At 38.6% G+C, this 19565-nt stretch overlaps 1 protein-coding gene across 21 annotated transcripts in view; it reads left to right on the top strand.

Moving 5' to 3' along the window:
- The window catches only part of LOC102164776 (uncharacterized), a 441263-nt gene that overhangs the window by 185250 nt on the left and 236448 nt on the right, over positions 1–19565 (top strand). Inside the window, exon 4 of one of the 21 annotated variants that reach the window (XM_084976403.1) lies at positions 15626–15737. The exons of the other annotated variants lie outside the window; for them this stretch is intronic. The gene's annotated coding sequence lies outside the window, so the exon portion shown is untranslated. The remainder of the gene's footprint in view (positions 1–15625; positions 15738–19565) is intronic. 21 annotated transcript variants of the gene reach the window in all.

Raw genomic sequence — 19565 nt, 5'->3', positions numbered from 1 at the left:
AAGGGGTGAGAGAACATTCCTCAGCTGCTCTTCACCATCACAGAAAGAGCCCATTCACTATGGGTCAGCTTTGTGGCTGCACAAACCATCAGAGAACATGCTTATCAATAATCCCATACATGTAAAAACAAAACAAAACCAAAAACCCCCCCAAGAAACCCTTGTTTAAAAAATTTTTGCATACATATTATCTCACTTAATTCTCACAGGAAACCCATGAAATAGATCAGATTATCATGATTTTGTAGATGAGACTCAGAGACGTGGTGACTTCGCCAAGATTAATGAGCTAGAAAACTGAATGTCAAAGTAGTTTCCTCTCCCCTCCTCATCTCCATCTCCATCATCATCATCATTTTTTTTTTTTTTTTTTTTTTGCTCTTTTTAGGGCCACATATGCAGCACACAGAAGTCCCCAGGCTAGGGATTGAATTAGAGCTGCAGCTTCCAGCCTACACCACAGCCCAAGCAACACTAGATTCGAGCTACATCTGCAACCTACACCATAGCTTAAGGCAATGCTATATCTTTAACCCACTGATTGAGGCCAGGGGTCAAACCCATGTCCTCATGGATCCTAGTCAGGTTTGTTACTGCTGAGACATGGTGGGAACTCCATCATCTCCACCTCCTTAATAACGGCTGCCATTTACTGAACCTCTACCATAGGTCAGATACTACCAAGTACTGTATGAACATGGGGTCATTTTCTTAAAAACATTTTCTATTAAAGGATAGTTGATTTACAGTATTGAGCCAATTTCTACTGTACAGCAAAGTGACTCACGTGTATATATATACACACACACATTTTTATGAATATTCTTTTCCATCATGGTCTATCCCAGGAGATTGGATATAGTTCCCCGGGCTATACGGTAAGATCTTGTTGTTTATCCTTTCTAAATGTAATAGCTTGCATCTGCTAACCCGGAACCTCCAGTCCATCCCACTCCCTCCTCTTTCCCCCTTGGAAACCACAAGTCTTCTCTACCTGTCTATAAGTTTGTTTCTGTTTTATAGATAGGTTCATTTGTGCCATATTTTAGATTCCACATATAAATGATATAAAGTATTTGTCTCCTTTTCTGACTTATTTCACTTAGTAAGATAATCTCTAGTTTCAGTCATGTTGCTGCAAATGGAATTATTTCATTCTATTTTATGGCTTAGTAGTATTCCATTGTATATATGTACCAGATCTTAATCCATTCATCTGTCAATGGACATTTAAGTTGTTTCCATGTCTTGGCTGTCATGAATGGTGCTGCTCTGAACATAGTGGTGTATGTATCTTTTTGAATTACAGTTTTGTCTGGATAAATTCCCAAGAGTGAGACTGCTGGATCATATGGTAATTCTGTTTTTAGTTTTCCAAGGAACTTCCATACTGTTTCCATAGTGGCTGCACCAACTTACATTTCCACCAACAGTGTGGGAGGGTTCCCTTTCCTTCACACCCTCTCCAGCGTTCGTTACTTGTAGAGTTGTTAGTGATGACCATTCTGTCCAGTGTGAGGTGATGTCTCATTGTAGTTTTGATTGGCATTTCTCTAATAATTAGTGATGGTGACTGTCTTTGCATGTGCCTACTGGCCCATCTGTGTGTCTTCTTTGAAGAGAGGTCTGTTTTGGTCTTCTGCCCAAAACATGGGGTTATTTAATCTTTATAATAGCCAGGATCATCTCTAGAAGACGAATTCATGTTCTTTTCACTCATCCCATCTCCTATTTTGTGAAGAACGTGTTCATCCCTCTTCTACCTTCTGTCACAGATGGAAAAGATTGATTTGTGAGGGGGACATTATTTAATAACAATTATTTTTATATGAAGACTGATGAGGTATCTGCAGGATGCTGTGATCATGTTTTCCTCTTTGATGGATTGCCGGCCAGTTTTGAGCTAAATTTTTCCCCTCCTGTCCTCATGTTCCCTATAAATCGTAAGTCTTTATGGTATGTATTTTTGTATTGGTTTCACTCCTGTTTCCATTTTGTGGTATTATCCTTATTTTTCTTCTTTCTTTTCTTCTCCCATATCTAGTTGAATCTTCCCATTTCTAGAATAAAGCAAAACATAAATAATTGAAATGTCATGCAACAACCTGGGCACAGCATGAAATGTAAGTCTTTAGTGCTGCTGTTCTCTGCTATTGCAGGGTGAATTCATCCACATAATTTCACTCACTCTTCCCTAGGACCAGGGCTCTTGATTGTGAGTTGGCCGTCTAGGACATAGGATGCTCAGGGAACAGAGGACAGAGTTTGGACTTGTGGCCCTCCCCAAACTTAATGTCCCCTCAGTCTAAGCAGCCTTGTGTTTCTTTCCTCTGAAGGTCACGTTTCATTAACTCTCCAGGTTTGCCTTGTCTTCATAAATTACAGCAGCTTTTTTCCCCCTTGTTAACCAGAGCAGCTTAAGGAAGAAGTCAAAGCTGTGGCATCCTGTGTGCTTTCACCTCAGAAAGATGTACCTGTAATCTACTGTAATTTTGAGGCAAGTGGTGGGATTCAGTTGAGTAGATCTCGCCAAAAGTGGAGCATCCAAAATAGACTGTATCTGATGGAAAATAGGAAACTTACATTTCTTGGAGATGTTTATCTACATCAGTCAAACAACAATATTGTGCCTGGGGCAAAGGGCAATTTAATATCAAGAGCCTGGGGCCAGGAACCACATCTAACTCTGCCATTAATTTTGTGACTTTGTGCTGATGACCTCATTGTGCTGGCTTTTTAAATACTTATTGGCTAAAGGAGAACAGGGATGCCTTAATGTTGCAAAGATTAATGTGATGCCCTGGAACTGCACAGTTGAGTGCCTGATGCTCAATAAGTGTTAGTTATTATCATTACCCCAACTTCTGCTCATCCACTGAATCTTAGCTTAGTTACTCCATCTCTTGGAAAGATTTTAATAGAAGTAATGGAAATAATAGTTATTATGTAATAACTTCTGAACCACTGTGGGTTGTATATGTATATATTGTATAGGATATTCTCTATTCATATACACATGTGTATTACTTAAATTATATAAATAGAATATACATTGTATGTAAAATGTATGGTGTGTGTGTGTATATATGTATAGAAGTCCAGTGTTCCTGTTATTTCTTGCTCTGTTTTGCCATTTACAAGACCTTGCTTCCCCTCTGCTCTCCTGGTCCTTCTTCCCTTTTTTATTTTTCTTTAGCACTTCTTGCTGTCAGATTTACTACATATGTAACTTCTTCGTTGACTGTCCATGCCCTGCTAGAAAGTATGGTGTAAGAGGGGCATGGTGTGTGTGTTTGTGTTCGTGCTAATCCTCAACATCTAGAACATTGCCTGGCATGCAAGTCACTCGAATATATATTGAATCAATGAATCATCTTCAAACATCATCAAAGTTTCATTAATAGGAGTTTTGATGATACTTGAAAAAGAAAAGGTACTTGTTAGGCTGAGGGCAGAAGCTCTTTCCTGTGGAAGTGGGTGCTTGAAATGCCAAGGGAAGATACGGGTTTCATGATTCTTTAAAGTGGTTGGTAGCTCAGAATTCTGTAATAAATTAGCTCCAGTCTTTTTGTCATCAGTGAATGGAGTGCCCACTCTGAGCTAGGGAGAGACCAAATAGGCAACCTCCAACACGCCTTCAGAATACGATCTTTTTTTCTATTTATATATGAGGGTATTTAGATAGGACCAAGACATAGGAATATCTTAGTTGGAATTTACAGATACCAAGTTTTTCTTGCACAGCATCTGGTCTGCTGACCCATCTGGGTCATGGAAGCTTAGCTGTTTTGTATCCAAATACCATGTGAGTTAAAAACAATCTAAGTCTTGATAGACACAAGAATTCTAAGATAAGTTCAGCTCAACAAATATTCAGATAACACGTATCACGTGCAAGGATTAAGGCAGGGAGATAAGGCCCTGTGCCTGCTCTTAAGGAACCGTCAATCAAGGAGAGGGAATGAAAAGAAATGCCGATAAAACCCTGGGTTAAAAGCAGCCATACATACATAAAACTTTGTTTTCTTGTCCCTAGTCTTTGGAGATTTTTAATTCTTCTGATTAATGAAAAACTTTCTGAAAATGCCTCTCTTTATGGAAAGACTGAATTGAGTATCCTTTGGTGCCTATCATAGGTAAAGATGATAGGCATTCTTTGGGCTTCTGGGTTTCTGTGTGAAAGGAAAGTACTATTTACAGATACTTCTGCTGTGACAGATGATGTGCTAGGGCATTGAGTTACCCTTTTTCTCATATAGTCCCTAAATTTCATTGTGAGTCAGTATAATTATGCCCATGTCAAAGGTAAAGAAGCAGGAGCACCGAGAGATGAAGCGGTTATCCCCAAACCGTGGAGTCAACAAATTCAGTTAATAAATGGCCACTAGACTCCAAAAACATTTTTGTGACTCAAATCCCATGCTTTCTCCCCACCCTCATTTTTCTTGTTTACACTGTAATTCATTGGATGTAGAGGTTGTCTCTCTGAAAAGTAGGTAATATGGCATCAATTCTCCTGGTTCCAGTGAGAATATCACCATATACTGTCATAGACACTGACAATCTGCTTTGTAACCTATAGTAAATCTTACTCTGTTATATGAGATTTCTGAGTGTAAAGTTTCACTGAAATTATTCATGTAAGAGCTGAGTTACTTGGAAGGTCATCAAATGTAAACTGCAAATTGGCTATGGGAGAGCAAAGGAGGAAAGTAGTGACCAGCTGGGAATGTGATTTCCACGACTGTTAGGACCTGTTAGATTCCGGATGGCAGAGATTGTGGCCACAGAAATGAATAAAATGAGAGGAGGCAATGTCCTCATCCTTGGACAGTGCTTGGTTTCCTGGTCTGCTTGTGCTCAGGGCTGCACTGAAGATAAATCTAGTCTTTCGGTCAATTTGCGTTTCAGATTGCTTCCTGAAATGTGTACGTAGTACAATAAAATCTTGTTAATTTGAATTAATTGGTGGGAATGACAATCTAATAAGAAAATTGAACCCAGGAAGAGATATAAAAGAAAGACTTTTTTTTTTGTTGTTGTTGTTATTTACAAGAAACGCGCACCAGAGAAACCTGGAGGGCTCAAGAAGGCCTCTGGTCCCTGGGTTGTCATAAGACTAAAGTGTCCTTTTATACAGAAACCACAGAAATGAGGGAGATGAGTGTTGTTATCCATGATCCACCTGCTGGTGAATGGTCCTAGAAATGTCAGGGTCCAGTCTTTCACAACAGAGCTGTCTGCTCCCACCTGTGCTGTCTTCAGAATTAACAAAGTAGTGCCCTTTTCATATAACTTGTTATTAATGGGTTAAAAAAATTATAATATGACATACATTTGTGTGTAAGTAGCTGCTATTAAAGTGCTTTAAATCAATTATACTTTTTTCCTTGTTGGTACCAATTAACTTTTTAAAAAATTGAGGTATAATTGATAAATAAAATCGTAATATATTTAAAGTATACAGCCTGATAATTTGTTATGCTATACATTGTGGAAAGATTCCCATCATCAAGTTAATTAGCATGCCCTTTACCTCACATATTTACCTTTTTTTTGTGTGTGCGAATACATTTTAATTTCATAGCAAATTTCAATTATACGGTGTTATCAGCTATAGCCCTGTTATGCTTTAGATCCTCAGACTTTATTCCTCTTACAGCCGAAGGTTTGTACCATTTTACCAACCTCTCCCTATTTCCCTCACCTTCCTAGCAGCCACCACTCTGTTCTCTGTTTCTCTGAATTCAACCTTTTTTCCTTTATTCCAAATATAAGTGATACCATGCAGTATCGTCTCTCTGTCTAGCTTTTTGCTCTTAACATAATACCCTTCCTGTTTATCCATGCGATTGTGAATGACATCGTTTTCTTCTTTTCCAAGACTGAAGAATAATTCATTATGTATCCATTTATTGAACCATTCATCCATCAGTAGACCCTTGGATTATTTCTGTACTTGGGCTATTGTGAATAATGCTGCAGTGAGCACAGGAGTACAGATACCTCTTTTGAGATAATGATTTTGTTTCTTTTAAATATATATTCAGAACTGAGATTGCTGGATCATATGGTGGCTGTTTTTTTAATTTTTTGAGTAATCTCCAGACTGTTTTCCATAATGATTATACCAGTTAACATTCCAGTGAATCACATGCAAGGGTTTCTTTTTTTCTGTATCCTCACTAGCATTTGTATCTCGTCTTTATCCTGTGTGTTTGTCTTCTTAGGGCTGGACCTGCAGCATATGGAAGTTCCCAGGCTAGGGGTCAAATCAGAGCTGCAGCTGCTGGCCTACACCACAGTCCCAGCAATGCTGGAGCCTTAACCCACTGAGCAAGGCCAGGGATGGAACCCTCTTCCTCATGGATACTAGTCGGGTTCGTTACCACCGAGCCACGACGGGGTCTCTCGTCTTTGATGAGAGCCATTCTAATAGCTGTGAGGGGATATTTTATTGTGGTTGTGATTTGCATTTCTCTCATGATTGATATTGTCAAGCACCTTTTCATGTACCCATTGACCCATTTGTATATCTTCTTGGGAAAAATGTCTGTTCAGATCCTTTGCCTCTTTGTAAATTGGGTTGTTTTCTTGCTATTGAGTTGTGTAAGTCCCTTGTATATTTTGGATGTTAATTCCTTATATGGTGTGTAAGTATTTTTTCCCACTTCATAAGGTTTTTTTTTTTTTTTCCTTAATGGCTTCATTTGCTCTGCGGAAGTGTCAATTGCACAGAAGTTTCTTTCTTTTTTTTTTTTTTTTCTTTAAGAGAATTAGCAGTGTAAAAGTTAACTTTAGCTGCTTGGTTGAATGACCATTAATTTGGATTAATGTGACCCAAATTAATGGGTTTTTACTTTGATTTTTTTTTTTTTTTTTTGTCTTTTGTCTTTTGTTGTTGTTGTTGTTGTTGCTATTTCTTGGGCCGCTCCCACGGCATATGGAGGTTCCCAGGCTAGGGGTTGAATCGGAGCTGTAGCCACTGGCCTACACCAACTCGGAATCCGAGCCGCGTCTGCAACCTACACCACAGCTCACGGCAACGCCGGATCCTTTAACCCACTGAGCAAGGGCAGGGACCGAACCCGCAACCTCATGGTTCCTAGTCGGATTCGTTAACCACTGAGCCACAACGGGAACTCCCTGATTCATTTTTAAAAGAGGTTAGCATCACCATGAAGAGGATGTTCTGTTTAGTATTACGTTGAATTTAAGGGAGGTTTCAAATAATGCTTTGGCAATCAGTTTTCCATGTCCTTTCTAAAGCTGTCCTATCACATGCATATCCTAAGATCTTCTAAAGAACATTCATTCATTTAGTATTTTGTTATGCAATGAAGATTATTTACAGCAAACATCTTTATTCTTGAAGCTTTTTTGTTGGGTCTTAATTCTGTTTGAAGTGTAACATATAAAATCAAGAAAAAAGAATAGCTATAACTGTAGCTTTGTAACAAGGCCCATTTTGTTGGGTTGAACAATCCCAATTTGTGAACTTTTTTGCTTTACAATATTATGTAAGTGTCAGGTATATAACATAGTGATTCAAAAGTTTTCAAAATTATACTTGATTTATAGTTATTATAAAATATAGGCTATATTCCCTGTTCTGTTCACATATTCCTACAGCTTATTTATTTTATACATATTAGTTCATACCTCTTAATTTCCTATCCCAATCTTGACCCTCCCCCTTCCCTCTGGTAACCACTAGTTCGTTGACTTATATTTGTGAGTCTGTTTCTGTTTTGTTAAATTCACTAAGTCTTATTTTTTTTGGATTCCACATATAAGTGATAATACACAGTATTTGTTTTTGTCTGATTTACTTCATTAAGCATTAATACCTTCTAAGTCACCCGTGTTGCAAATGGCAAAATTCCCTTTTATATGGCTAAATACTCCATTTTATATATGTATACACACACAGACACACACACACCCCTTTATCCATTTGTGCGAACTTTTTGAAGCTACACTTAGCTAAGGAAAGATTTCCATTGAGCCTAAGATCACACCAAAGAAAGTAGCTCTCTTTTAATTTTACTCTGTAAAGGGCTATTAAAATGACACCAGCACCCAGTTCTTGGGTATTGCTTAGATACTACATCAAAGTGCTGTGTGCTGACCTGGACTATTTCTTTTTTCCCAATTTTATTGAAAAATAATTGACGTACATCATTGTATAAGTTTAAGGCATACAACATGATGGTTTGATTTACAAATATTGTGAAATGGTCACCACAATATGTTTATCTACCATCTGAAAAGTGGAGAATAATTTTCCCTTTGTGATGAAAACTCTTAGTGTTGACTCTCAACAGCTTACAGTAGCGTTAGATGCATTGTTACATACCTTATAATTATTTCTCTTATAACTGGAAGTTTGTTCATTTTGACCCCTTTTTTCCTTACACCTCCCACCACCCCTCAGCTCTAGCAACCACAAGTCTGATCTCTTTTTCTGCGAGTTTGAGTTTGGTTTCACTTAGCATGAATACCTTCAAGGCCCATTCATCTTTTCACAAATACTGGGACTTCCTCATATTTTAATGACTGAATAATAATCCCTTGTGTATGTGTATGTATATGTGTGTAATATTCCCTTTGAGTATATATATGTGTCTATATACACACACACCACAACTTTGAGTCTTTCATCCATTGATGGACACGTTAGCTATTTCCATGTCTCGGTTGTTGTAAATAATGCTGCTATGAGTGTGGGGGTGCAGATACATTTTTGAGTTAGTGTTTTCATTACCTTTGGATATATTCCCAGAAGTGGGTTGCTGGATCATGTGGTGGTTCTATTTTTAATTGTTTGGGGACCTCCATACTGTTTTTCAAAAAGGCTCTGTATCAGTTGAAAATCTCACCTGCAGTATACAAGGATTCCCCTTTCTCTACATCCTCACCAGCCTTTTTTAACCTCTTGTCTCTTTAATGATAGCCACTCTGACAGGCCTGGGGTGCTATCTCATTATGGTTTTAACTTCATTTCTCTAATGACTAGTGATGCTGAGCATCTTTTCATGTATGCATTGGCCTTTCGTGTGTTGTCTCTGGAGAAATAGCTATTTAATTGCTTTGCCCGTTTGTTTTTTTAACTGGGCTGTTTTTTGTTGCTGGGTTTGTTTTGTTTTTTTGGTGTTGAGTTCCATGAGTTCTTTATTATATTTTTTGGATATTAACCCCTATTGTTAGATACGTGGCTAACAAATACTTTTTCCTATTCCACAGCTCGTTTTTCTTTACTTTGTTGATGGTTTCTTTTGCTGTGCAGAAACATTTTAGTTTGATATCATCCTACTTTTTGATTTCTGATTCTGTTGCTTGGGATATAAGTGTCACTAAATCATTTCCTAAACCCCTTCCCAGCTCTGGATTTCTGATTCTATTGTATATTGTTCCCCAGTTTTAAGGATTCCAGCATTTCAGCTGGCAGGGTTGTTTGCACTTGAAATATTCTGTTGTAGGGGTATCATCTTGGGGGCTTGAACTGATGGGGACTCTGTGCCAAGGAAAGCACACAAAATCACAGACTTTTTGAATGTGGGGAGTGCCTAAAACTTTCACATATTCCTACCTGGGTTTGAAGCCAGCTGTGGCTCCACAAAAGCTGATTAACTCTCTGTGGACTCTTCTAGGGAAGATGTCAGGATACAGTTGGGTCCCTGGGATTTTGTGCATGCACGTTTCCCCTGATATGAAGTTGCAGATGATGGAAAGCAGCCCCTTTGAGGTGATCGTTTTTCCAAATCTGTGTTTTTCTTGGCTTGGGTCTGGAACATGGAGGTCTCGGAGCCCTCGGAAGGTGGCCCCCATGCACGTACTGCTCAGCTCTCAGGCCTGCGTTTATGGAAAAAGTTCTTAAAGAAACAGATTGAAATAGAGTAAGATCAAGTATTCACTTGTGGGTTTCCATGAAAGTTGCTTTTTTAAAAAAACTTTCCCCTTCACTTGCTTGTGGAATGTCTCAGGGCTGGCTCATCAGGAGAGAGGCGTACAGTAAGCAAAACAAATGTTATAATTCACATCCCTTCCTGTTCTCCCAGGGCTTCAACACACAGGCAGTCTTATTTGCATTCTCTAGCATTCATCTCCCTGCTTCCTGTTTGTGTCAAGACTGTATTAGAGAGTTACAACAGTCCTCCTCTCCCATGCTGCAGCCTATGTTCTGTTGTAAATCAGATATTTGATTGTGCTCAGAGTGAAGGGAAACCTCACTTCCTCACAGAGAGGGTGTTTGTCTGTACATACACTAGCCTCTTTCCCCACATTTCATATTCTTGAATTGAGATCCAGAAGAAATGATCGGCGACTGAAGGATTCAATGGCAAAGCCTTAGAACCAAGTACCATCCTCTCTTCTCTCTGCACAGGTGTTATTCTTAGCATGGTGCTTTTTCATAAATAGTAGCGTAGGTGTAGGGGCCGATTCATCCACTATATTTAAAAAAAAAAAAAAAAAGCCCTTCTCAGGGAGGTTAGTTTCCTTTAGAAGCCATGCTAATTCTTTAAGACCAAAGAGTATACTTCAGCATTCTCACACATCTTAACTAGTAAGTGGAAACTTTTTACTGTAAACATTTTTGAAGCATTCATATGTATTTGAGGGAATAATTTACGTTCTGGGTAAGTCTAGTTATAATTGCTCCAGTAAGAACCATTGTCCTTTGCTTCTCTATCTCTACATCAGTGAAAAGTCAAATTATCAAGCGCCTCTGGTATTATCCTAAGGAATCCCTTACTAGGTCTGATGGTGAAATTCACTCCACATCTCTTTAAGTGTAGAATTCAGGGCCAGAAGGGAAGAGAGTACTGAAATCAGCTCACTTTCCTTCCTTCTGCTTCTGGGTTCCTGCTGTATCTTGGAGGAAATACAGTATAGTACAGTAGTGCATTAACAAATTTATTCATTCAGTACACACTGTCAGGGGCCTGGGGATGCTTGGCTAAATCTCAGTATTTAAGAGCTAAGAGTTTAGCTGTTCAAGATAGTCATGTATACAAATAAATGAATTGAAGTATTATACATATTGTAATAGAATATGTGCAGCAACAGTGAAGAGAAATAGATGATCTCTTGCTTGATGAGAGATGCTTGAGATAAGAGGGCACTTAACATTTCCTGTGGCTGGCCTCGCCAAAGAATTAAGACAGAAATGGAAAGTCTGGTGTTCTCTGAGAAGCAACTTGTACTTTTCAGATCCTCTCTGAGTACTTTCTAGAAACTGTTGTGAATAGCCTGCATCTCATCTAGCTGACCTCCGAGTTTTAGTGGTTTAGGAGCATCTGATGCTGGTGAGGACCATTGGTGTAGAAATCCATCCTGGCCAGAGTCCAGCTCCCTGTAAGAATTCATAATGAATTTTATATCATAGATCTCAATATGAATAAATTGATGATAATAGGTCCTTTTCCTGGATTTTTTACTCATTGTGTGACCTCCCTGGGGTTTCTGTTTAATAGTTGTAAAAATGGCTGCTGTTTCTTTTTCATGGGGGCTGATATGAAAGATAAAGTGAGAAAACTAAGGAAATATTTTGAACTCTGTAAAGTACTTGAAAAACTATACACGTGTGAAGAAATGCCGCTTATGTCTTTTGGGGAAAAAATGTAGTGAAGGCAGGCAAGGAAAGAAGGAAGCAAATAAGGGAGAGAATAGAGGGGAAAGGAAGGAAAGGGAACGGAAGAGAATATAATGAAACACATCCTTAGACACCTGAATCCAGGCTGTGGTCTCTGTAATGCCAAGGTGTACATAGGAGTTACTGTGAGAAATGGAGAATCTGGGCTGGAAGGATCTCATTAGCCTCAAAGGCTGTAAGTTTCTAGGTTTGTTTGGACTCACCATTCAATGACTAGAGTTGATCTTTGCTGCTTCTTACTACTGCTGTAACCATTGAGAAAAGTTTTTTGGATAAATAAATGACATGAAACCAACCCTTACAAGACAAAAAGATATCAGATATGACATGAAAAACATAAAAGGTGCAGGGGGGAAGATTAGAAATGTTGAGCTTGAGAATGGGATCAAGCTTAAGTTATTAACAGCTTAAAATGGATTGTTAAACGTTTAAGTTGTTACATATAAGCCCCATGGTAACCACAGACCAAAAACCTGTAGTAAATACAGCAAAGGTAAAGAGAAAGGAATATAAGCATACCACTAAAGAAGTAATTAAACCATGCAGAAAGAGAGAAAAAGGAGAAAGGAACAGAGAGAAACTACAAAAACAGCTAGGAAACAGTTAGCAAAAGAGCAATAAACACATACCTGTCAATAATGTTTTAAATGGACTAAATGCTCTACTCAAAAGACAGAGTCACTTAATGGATTAAAAAAAGGCCTATTTATACGTGGCCTAGAAGAGACAAACTTTAGATGTAAGGACACATACAGATTGAAAATGAAGGACTGAAAAAGTTCTACACAAATGTAAATGAAAGAAGGCTGGAGTAACTATGCTTATACAAAATAGGCTTTAAAACAAACTCTAATAAGAGACCAAAGGCATTATATGATAGTCACAAATATAATATCTTCTTGCTGGATTAACCTATTTATACATCCAAACATAGAAATACTTAAATATATAAAGCACACATTAACTGAACTAAAGGGAGAAATAGATACCAATATAATAATAGTAAAGGACTTTAGTACCCCACTTGCATCAGTGGGTCTAATCATCCAACCAGAAAATCAATAAGGAAGTATTAGCCTCAACATGTTAAACAAAAGAACTTAGGAGTTCCCGTCATGGCGCAGTGGTTAACGAATCCGACTAGGAACCATGAGGTTGCGGGTTCAGTCCCTGCCCTTGCTCAGCGGGTTAATGATCCGGCGTTGCCGTGAGCTGTGGTGTAGGTTGCAGACGCGGCTGGGATCCTGCCTTGCTGTGGCTCTGGCGTAGGCCGGCGGCTACAGCTCCGATTCGACCCCTAGCCTGGGAACCTCCATATGCCGCGGGAGTGGCCCAAGAAACAGCAAAAAGACAAAAAAAAAACAAAACAAAACAAAAAACAAACAAAACAAAAAAAAAACAAAAGAACTTAAAATATTTATAGAGTATTCCATCGAAAACTATAGGAAATACATTCTTATGAAATGCAGTGGTATGTTCTTCAAGATAAATCATATGTTAAGATACAAAATAAGTCTTAATTTAAAAGGATTGAAATCACATGGGATGTCTTTTCCAACCACAGTGGTGAAAAACTAGATATTAATTACATGAAGAAAAATGGAAAAGTCACAAATATATGGAAATTAAAAAACATGTTGCCTAATAACCATTGGATCAAAGAAGAAATCAAAGGCAAAATCACAATACCTTGAGACAGATGAAAATGGAAATGTAGCATATCAAAATTTATGAAATGCAGCAAAAGCAGTTCCTAAGAAGGAAGTTCATTGAGATAAATGCCTACCTCAAGAAACAAAAGTTTGAAATAAACAACCAAACTTTATACTCCAAGGCCTAGAAAAAGAAAAAAGCCCAAAGCTTAATAGGAAGAAGGAAGTAACAAAAAGTAAAAATAAAAGAAACAAAGACTAAAAAGACAATGGGAAATATCAATAAAACTAAAGCTGGTGAAAAGGCGAAAACTTTTCCTCTAAGAAGTAAGACAAGGATGTCCACTCTTAACACTTTTATTCAACAGTGTTGGTGATCCTAGCCAGAGCAATTAGACAAGAAAAAGAAATAAAAAGTACCAAAATCATAAGGAAAGAAGTAAAACTGTCACTATTTGCAGATGACATGATGTTATGTATAGAAAACCCTAAAGACTCCATTCAAAAAACTGTTAGAATAAACAGGCCCATTGACATATCAGGAGAAAAAATTGATACACAACACAGAGAAATCTGTACTTCTTGATGCTAATAATGAACTATCAGAGAAATCAAGAAAACAGTCTCATTTACAAAAAGAATAAAATACCTAGGGATAAATTTAACCAAGAAGATAAAAAGCTATAAGACATTGATGAAAAAAATTGAAGACAAATGGTTTGGCATTCCATGCTCATGGATTAAAGAATTATTAAAATGTTCACACCATCCAAAGCAATCTAGACTCGGTATCAAAGTTCCAATGGTATTTTTCACAGAAATATAAGCAATCCTAAAATTTGTATGGAACCACAGAGGATCTCAAATACCCAAAGCAGTCTTGAGAAAGAACAAAAAAGCTTGGAGACTTTTAACTCCCCATTTTCAAGCTATTTTATAAAACTATAGTGCCTAAAACAGTATGGTATTGGCATAAAAACAGACACATAGATCAATGGAACAGAATGGGCAGCCCAGGAACAAACCTACATGTGTATGATCAAGTACAAAGAGACAAGAATACACAATGGAGAAACGACAGTCTCTTCAGTAAATGGTGTTGGGAAAATTGGATGGCCACATGCAAAAGAGTGAAACTAAGCCACCCTCTGACACCATACACAAAAATTAACTCAAAGCATTTTATACATTTAAATTATAAAAGCTGAAACCATAAAAATTTTTAAAAGCATAGGTAGTAATTTCTTCAGATGGGTCTTGGTGATTTTTTTGAATTTGAAACTAAAAGCAAAAGGAACAAAGATAAAAACAAGTGAGATTATGTTAAACTAAAAGGGTCACCGTGCTGTACAGTAGAAAATTGACAGCACTGTAAACCAGCTATAATGGAAAAACTAATCGTTAAAAAAAAGTTTTCTGCACAGTAGAGGAAACCATAAGCAAAATGAAAATGCAGCCTACTCAATGGAAGAAAACAATCGTAAATCATATATCCGGTAAGAGGTCAGTATCGAAAATACACAGAGGCCACACAACTTGATACCAAAAAGCAATCTGATCAAAAAATGGCAGAAGATCTGAATAGACATTTTTCCAAAGAAGACATACATATGATTCATGGAAAGATGCTCAACGTCACTAATCATCAGGGAACTGCAAATCAAAACATATTGAGCTATCACCTCACAGCTGTTTGAGTGACTCTTATCAAAAAGGTAATAACAAATGTCAGCAGGAATGTGGAAAAAAGGAAACCCTTGTGCACTATTGGTGGGACTATAAATTGGTGCAGCCACTATGGAAACAGTATCGAGGTTCCTCAAAAAATAAAAACAGCTATCATAATGATCTAGCAACTCCACTTCTGGGTATTTATCTGAAGGAGATGAAAACCTTAATTCATAAAGATACATGCTCCCCCAATTTCAGTGCAGTATTTTTTTTTTTTTTTACAATAGCCAAGATGTTAAAACAATGTTAAGTGCCCATTGATGGATGAATAGATTTAAAAATTGTTGTATATATCTACACAATGGACTATTATTAAGCCATAGAGAAGAATGAAATCGGGCTGTTTGTGACAATATGGGTGGACCCTGAGGGAATTATGCTAAATGAAATAAGTCAGACAGATACCAGGTCTCTGTTTTACCTATGAAATGTAAAAACAACAGTGCAAAAAAACCCAACAAAACAAAAACCCAACAAAACAAATTCATAGATAAGAACAGATTGGTGGTTGCAAGATGTGGGATGGAGGGTGTGATAAATGGGTAAACTAATTTTTTTGTTTAAAATTTAAAAAATTATTTGACAGGTAATTAATTGCATTGCTTGAACACATGCTGTGCCCTGGGAACTATATTAGGTCTTCAGGGACTCAGGAGATGGTCTGGGATATTGACAGGGACAGCAGAAGAACTTCAAAGGTATGAAGAAATTGTTCTTATTCTTGGTGCACTGTACTCCTCAGAAGGGATTGCACAGTATACAGAAGTGATAAAAAGCAAACAATAAATGCCATGTTTTATAGTGGAAAGAAGACCTGGGAGTCAGTAGAACTGTGTCCTAGTTTTGATTCACTGTGTGGATGTGCTTTTATTTTTAATTACCACACCTGTGGCATGTTGAAATTCCTGGGCCAGGGATTGAATCGAAGCCACAGCCGCGAATTAGGCCATAGCCGAGGCAATGCCAGATCTTCCCCCCCCCCCCCAACCCCAGAGACCTTTGTGTTTAATTTTTTTAAATTTTATTTCCCCAATACATTATTTTTTTTTCTACTGTACAGCATAGCATGGTGACCCATTTACACATACAAGTATACATTCTTTTTTTCTCACACTATCATGCTCCATCATAAGTGACTAAACATAGTTCCCAGTGCTACACAGCGGGATCTCATTGCTAATCCATCCACTGCGCCAGACTGGGGATCAAACTGTGCCTCTGCATTGACTGGAGCCACTGCAGTTGGATTCTTAACCCACTGTGCCACACTGTGAACTCTTGGATGTGCATATTTTAAATAAACAGATTCAGAAATGTTCAACCCTCCGCTCTTAACCACTACACTATTATAAAAATAACATCAGCTAACATCTGTATAGAGCTTGTGATGTGCCCAGCACTGTGCCAAGTTTTTGTATATAATAACTCATTCTGTTTTAAAACACGCCAGCGAGGTAGTTACTGTACTATTATGAATTCTGTTCAACAGCTGAGGACACTGAAGCACAGCAGTTGTAAGTCATTGTAATCCAGGCAGTCTGGCTGTGGACGTCAATCTCTTAACCATTAAGCTAGCCTGTCCTTTATACATAACTGCAGAACAAGTGTGGCATTAATAATGTCATGTCATTACATTCCGCACCCACAAGTGGTGTGTATGTGTGCATGTAGAGTGAGATATCATAACAAAGACTTCCTCAGAAAAATAAGTCTTGAGTGTGGCTTGGACATCAAGGAAGGATATGATTTTACAGAGAGGAAGCAGAAGGGAAAATTCTAGGCAGGAGTTGGCCATCACCACAGCAGGACACAATAATGTGTGGGGAACACACATAGTTAAGAGGCTGCTGGCCGTGTGAGCAGGCAGCAAGGTGGCCGAGGGCTTCAGTAATCAGGCTGCTTGTCAGAATCGAAGGACAGACTGTGGCAGAGCGTGAAGTCTTAGGTACAGTTATTCTGACAGATTGGGGAAGAAAGGGAAGATTCAGGGTGTATGAGTAGGAGGCATCGGCATGGTTAGTAGGAGATGCCATCATCCAGGGTCGATGTGAGGAGGGAAGAGTAAGACCCTAAGGAAAAGGCCAAATGGTTGAAAATTACTCATCTTGGGAAAGAAGACTGTGGAAGAAAATATTAGACATGAATTTCTTCTTGGCAGTCAAAACTGTGACATCTCAGGATAGCTTTTTATGAGACATGCTTTTCTTGTCTCAGGGTCCTTATAAGCAGCTCAGATTGTGTTTTCTCTCTTGGTTTAGGTTAATCTTGCTCCAAGTGTTGGGGGGGGTGGGTGGGAAGCCAGCAATTACAAATAAGCAGCACCTCCGTCAGCAGTCTCCCACGCCACTCTCTCTGAAACCAGGGCAGGCCTCAGATATTCAGGAGAGTGTTTCAAGAAACTTAGGGGAATTTCAAATGGTTGAAGGTAGAATACAAGTTAGAAGTTGTTTGTCCTCTGTGGTTAGTGGATTTTGCGACCTCTCTTACCTAGGGGGTGGGAGTTTCCATTGTGGCATTGCAGATGAGAATCCAACTAGTATCCGTGAAGATGAGGGTTTGATCCCTGGCCATGTGCTGTGGCGTAGGTCGCAAGTGCAGCTCGGATCTGGCATTGCTGGGGCTGTGGCGTAGGCTGGAAGCTGCAGCTCTGATTCGACCCATAGCCTGGGAACTTCCATATGCTGCAAGTGTGGCCCTTAAAAGCAAACAAACAAAACATTAGAAGTAGATGGTTCTTCCTCCTAAATGGCACCCAACCACAGCTTTGCTTTTGCCTAGTTGGCTGCCAGATTGCTCTTGACAAACTCCTTATCTCCAGCCTTGATTTCTTCCTGTCTTTTCTGCATCCTCTTTTCAGAATTATGACGGAGTCCTGATCCTGTCATTGCCTTGCTTAGGTGATGTGATCACCCCACCTCCTTTTCAGACGGAAATTCCGACACTTTAATATGGACAGTGATGCCCCTTCTCATTTTCCTCCTGCTACCAATTCAGTGCAACATTGTATGATCTCACATGTGGAATCTAAATAAGCCAAACTCATAGAAATAGAGTAGAAATCTTGGTGGTTTCCAGGGGCGGGGTGGGCCGGGGTGGTGAAAACATGGAAATGTTGATTGAAGGCTACATACACACTTCTAGTTTTAAGATAAATAAGTTCTGGCGACCCAAGGTACAGCCTGGTGACTTTACTTAACTATTGTATACTTGAAAGTTTCTGTGAGAATAGAGCTTAAAGGTCCTTGCTGTAAAAAAACCAAAAAAATACCCAAAACTGTGTGAGGTGACAGATGTGTTAACTGACCTTATTGTGATAACCACTTCATAATGTGAATGTGTATCAAATCATCAAAATATACACCTTAGACTTATACAATGTTGTGTGTCAATTATCCCCACCCCCCCCCCAAAAAAAAAAGCTGGGAAAAACCCACAGGTTCACCATTGAGTCCTACCAAATTACTTGGAATTCTTAAAACTCACTGTGCCATTTCTGCTTTAATATCCATATACTCTGTTTCCTTCTAGACTAAATATACTCCATTTTTTGCTGCCTAACCTCATGCTCATGCTTAGCTCAGGCTCTTAATCCTTCTATACAAAAAATTCCCCGACTTTCCCCCAGGACAGCTGGTAGCTCTTTATCCAGCTCTTGTGGTCCTCTCAGGGGCATGGGCTTGTCTTTTCCACCTTAGAATCTTGATGCTTAATCTAGTGTCTGGCATGTAGTTCATTCTTTGCATTTTCTCCATGTCCATCACTAGGTCAGGATCCCTGAAATAACTTGGTAGCAAGTTTCTTGGATTCAGAGTTTCTCTTCACCAAACGACCCTGCATCCAATCTGTGGGCAGACTAATCTTTCTAAAATTAATATTTACACCACTCTTCTGTCTCAAATTTTAATCTTTTTTTCTACCCAAAAAAGTTCAGACTTCTTAGCCATATATTTAAAACTTTGTAATCTGTCCCTGATCTGATCTTATTGTTTCATCTGACATGAGTTCCCAAGCAGACATTCTCTTGGAGTCCTCTGCACTGCTTACCATGGCTGATCGTACCTGCCAGTCTCTTCTCTGAAATGCCTGCCTTCTTCATTTCAGCTGTCACCACAACTCTCCCAACGTCCTTTTGCCTGTCCTTTTTTTTTTTTTTTTTCCACATCTCTCTTGTGATTCCTTTTTGTACCACACCATCCAGAAGTCTGCCCACAATTACTCATCTTCCCCTGTAACACATAGGTAATTTATAAACCCACTCTGAACTCATCACATACTGCATTATCTTGACCTAGAACATTTGGGTTCTAATTTTAGCTTCACCATTTGCAAACAAAAATGACTTACTCATCTTGGAAATGGGAATGATGGTAGATACCTTTGTATGGTAAGGATCCAGTGTGAAAATGGTATTTGTGTGCAAGTGCTATCAACTGTAAGGTGGTTCTTGTATATTCTGTCTTTTAAATTAGGTTGCAGTTCTTAGGAGAGCCAGACCTGCATCTTATACACTGACACTGTGCACTTTG

This window comes from Sus scrofa, chromosome 9 (genome assembly GCF_054392235.1).
Source record: "Sus scrofa isolate SSC_HxYL_T2T_F1_AM1 chromosome 9, Sscrofa_HxYL_maternal_Yorkshire_Landrace_v2.0, whole genome shotgun sequence".
In the NCBI taxonomy this organism is placed as follows: domain Eukaryota; kingdom Metazoa; phylum Chordata; class Mammalia; order Artiodactyla; family Suidae; genus Sus; species Sus scrofa.
Note: the sequence above shows the minus strand (reverse complement) of the source record. Positions and strands in the feature narration are given on the sequence as shown.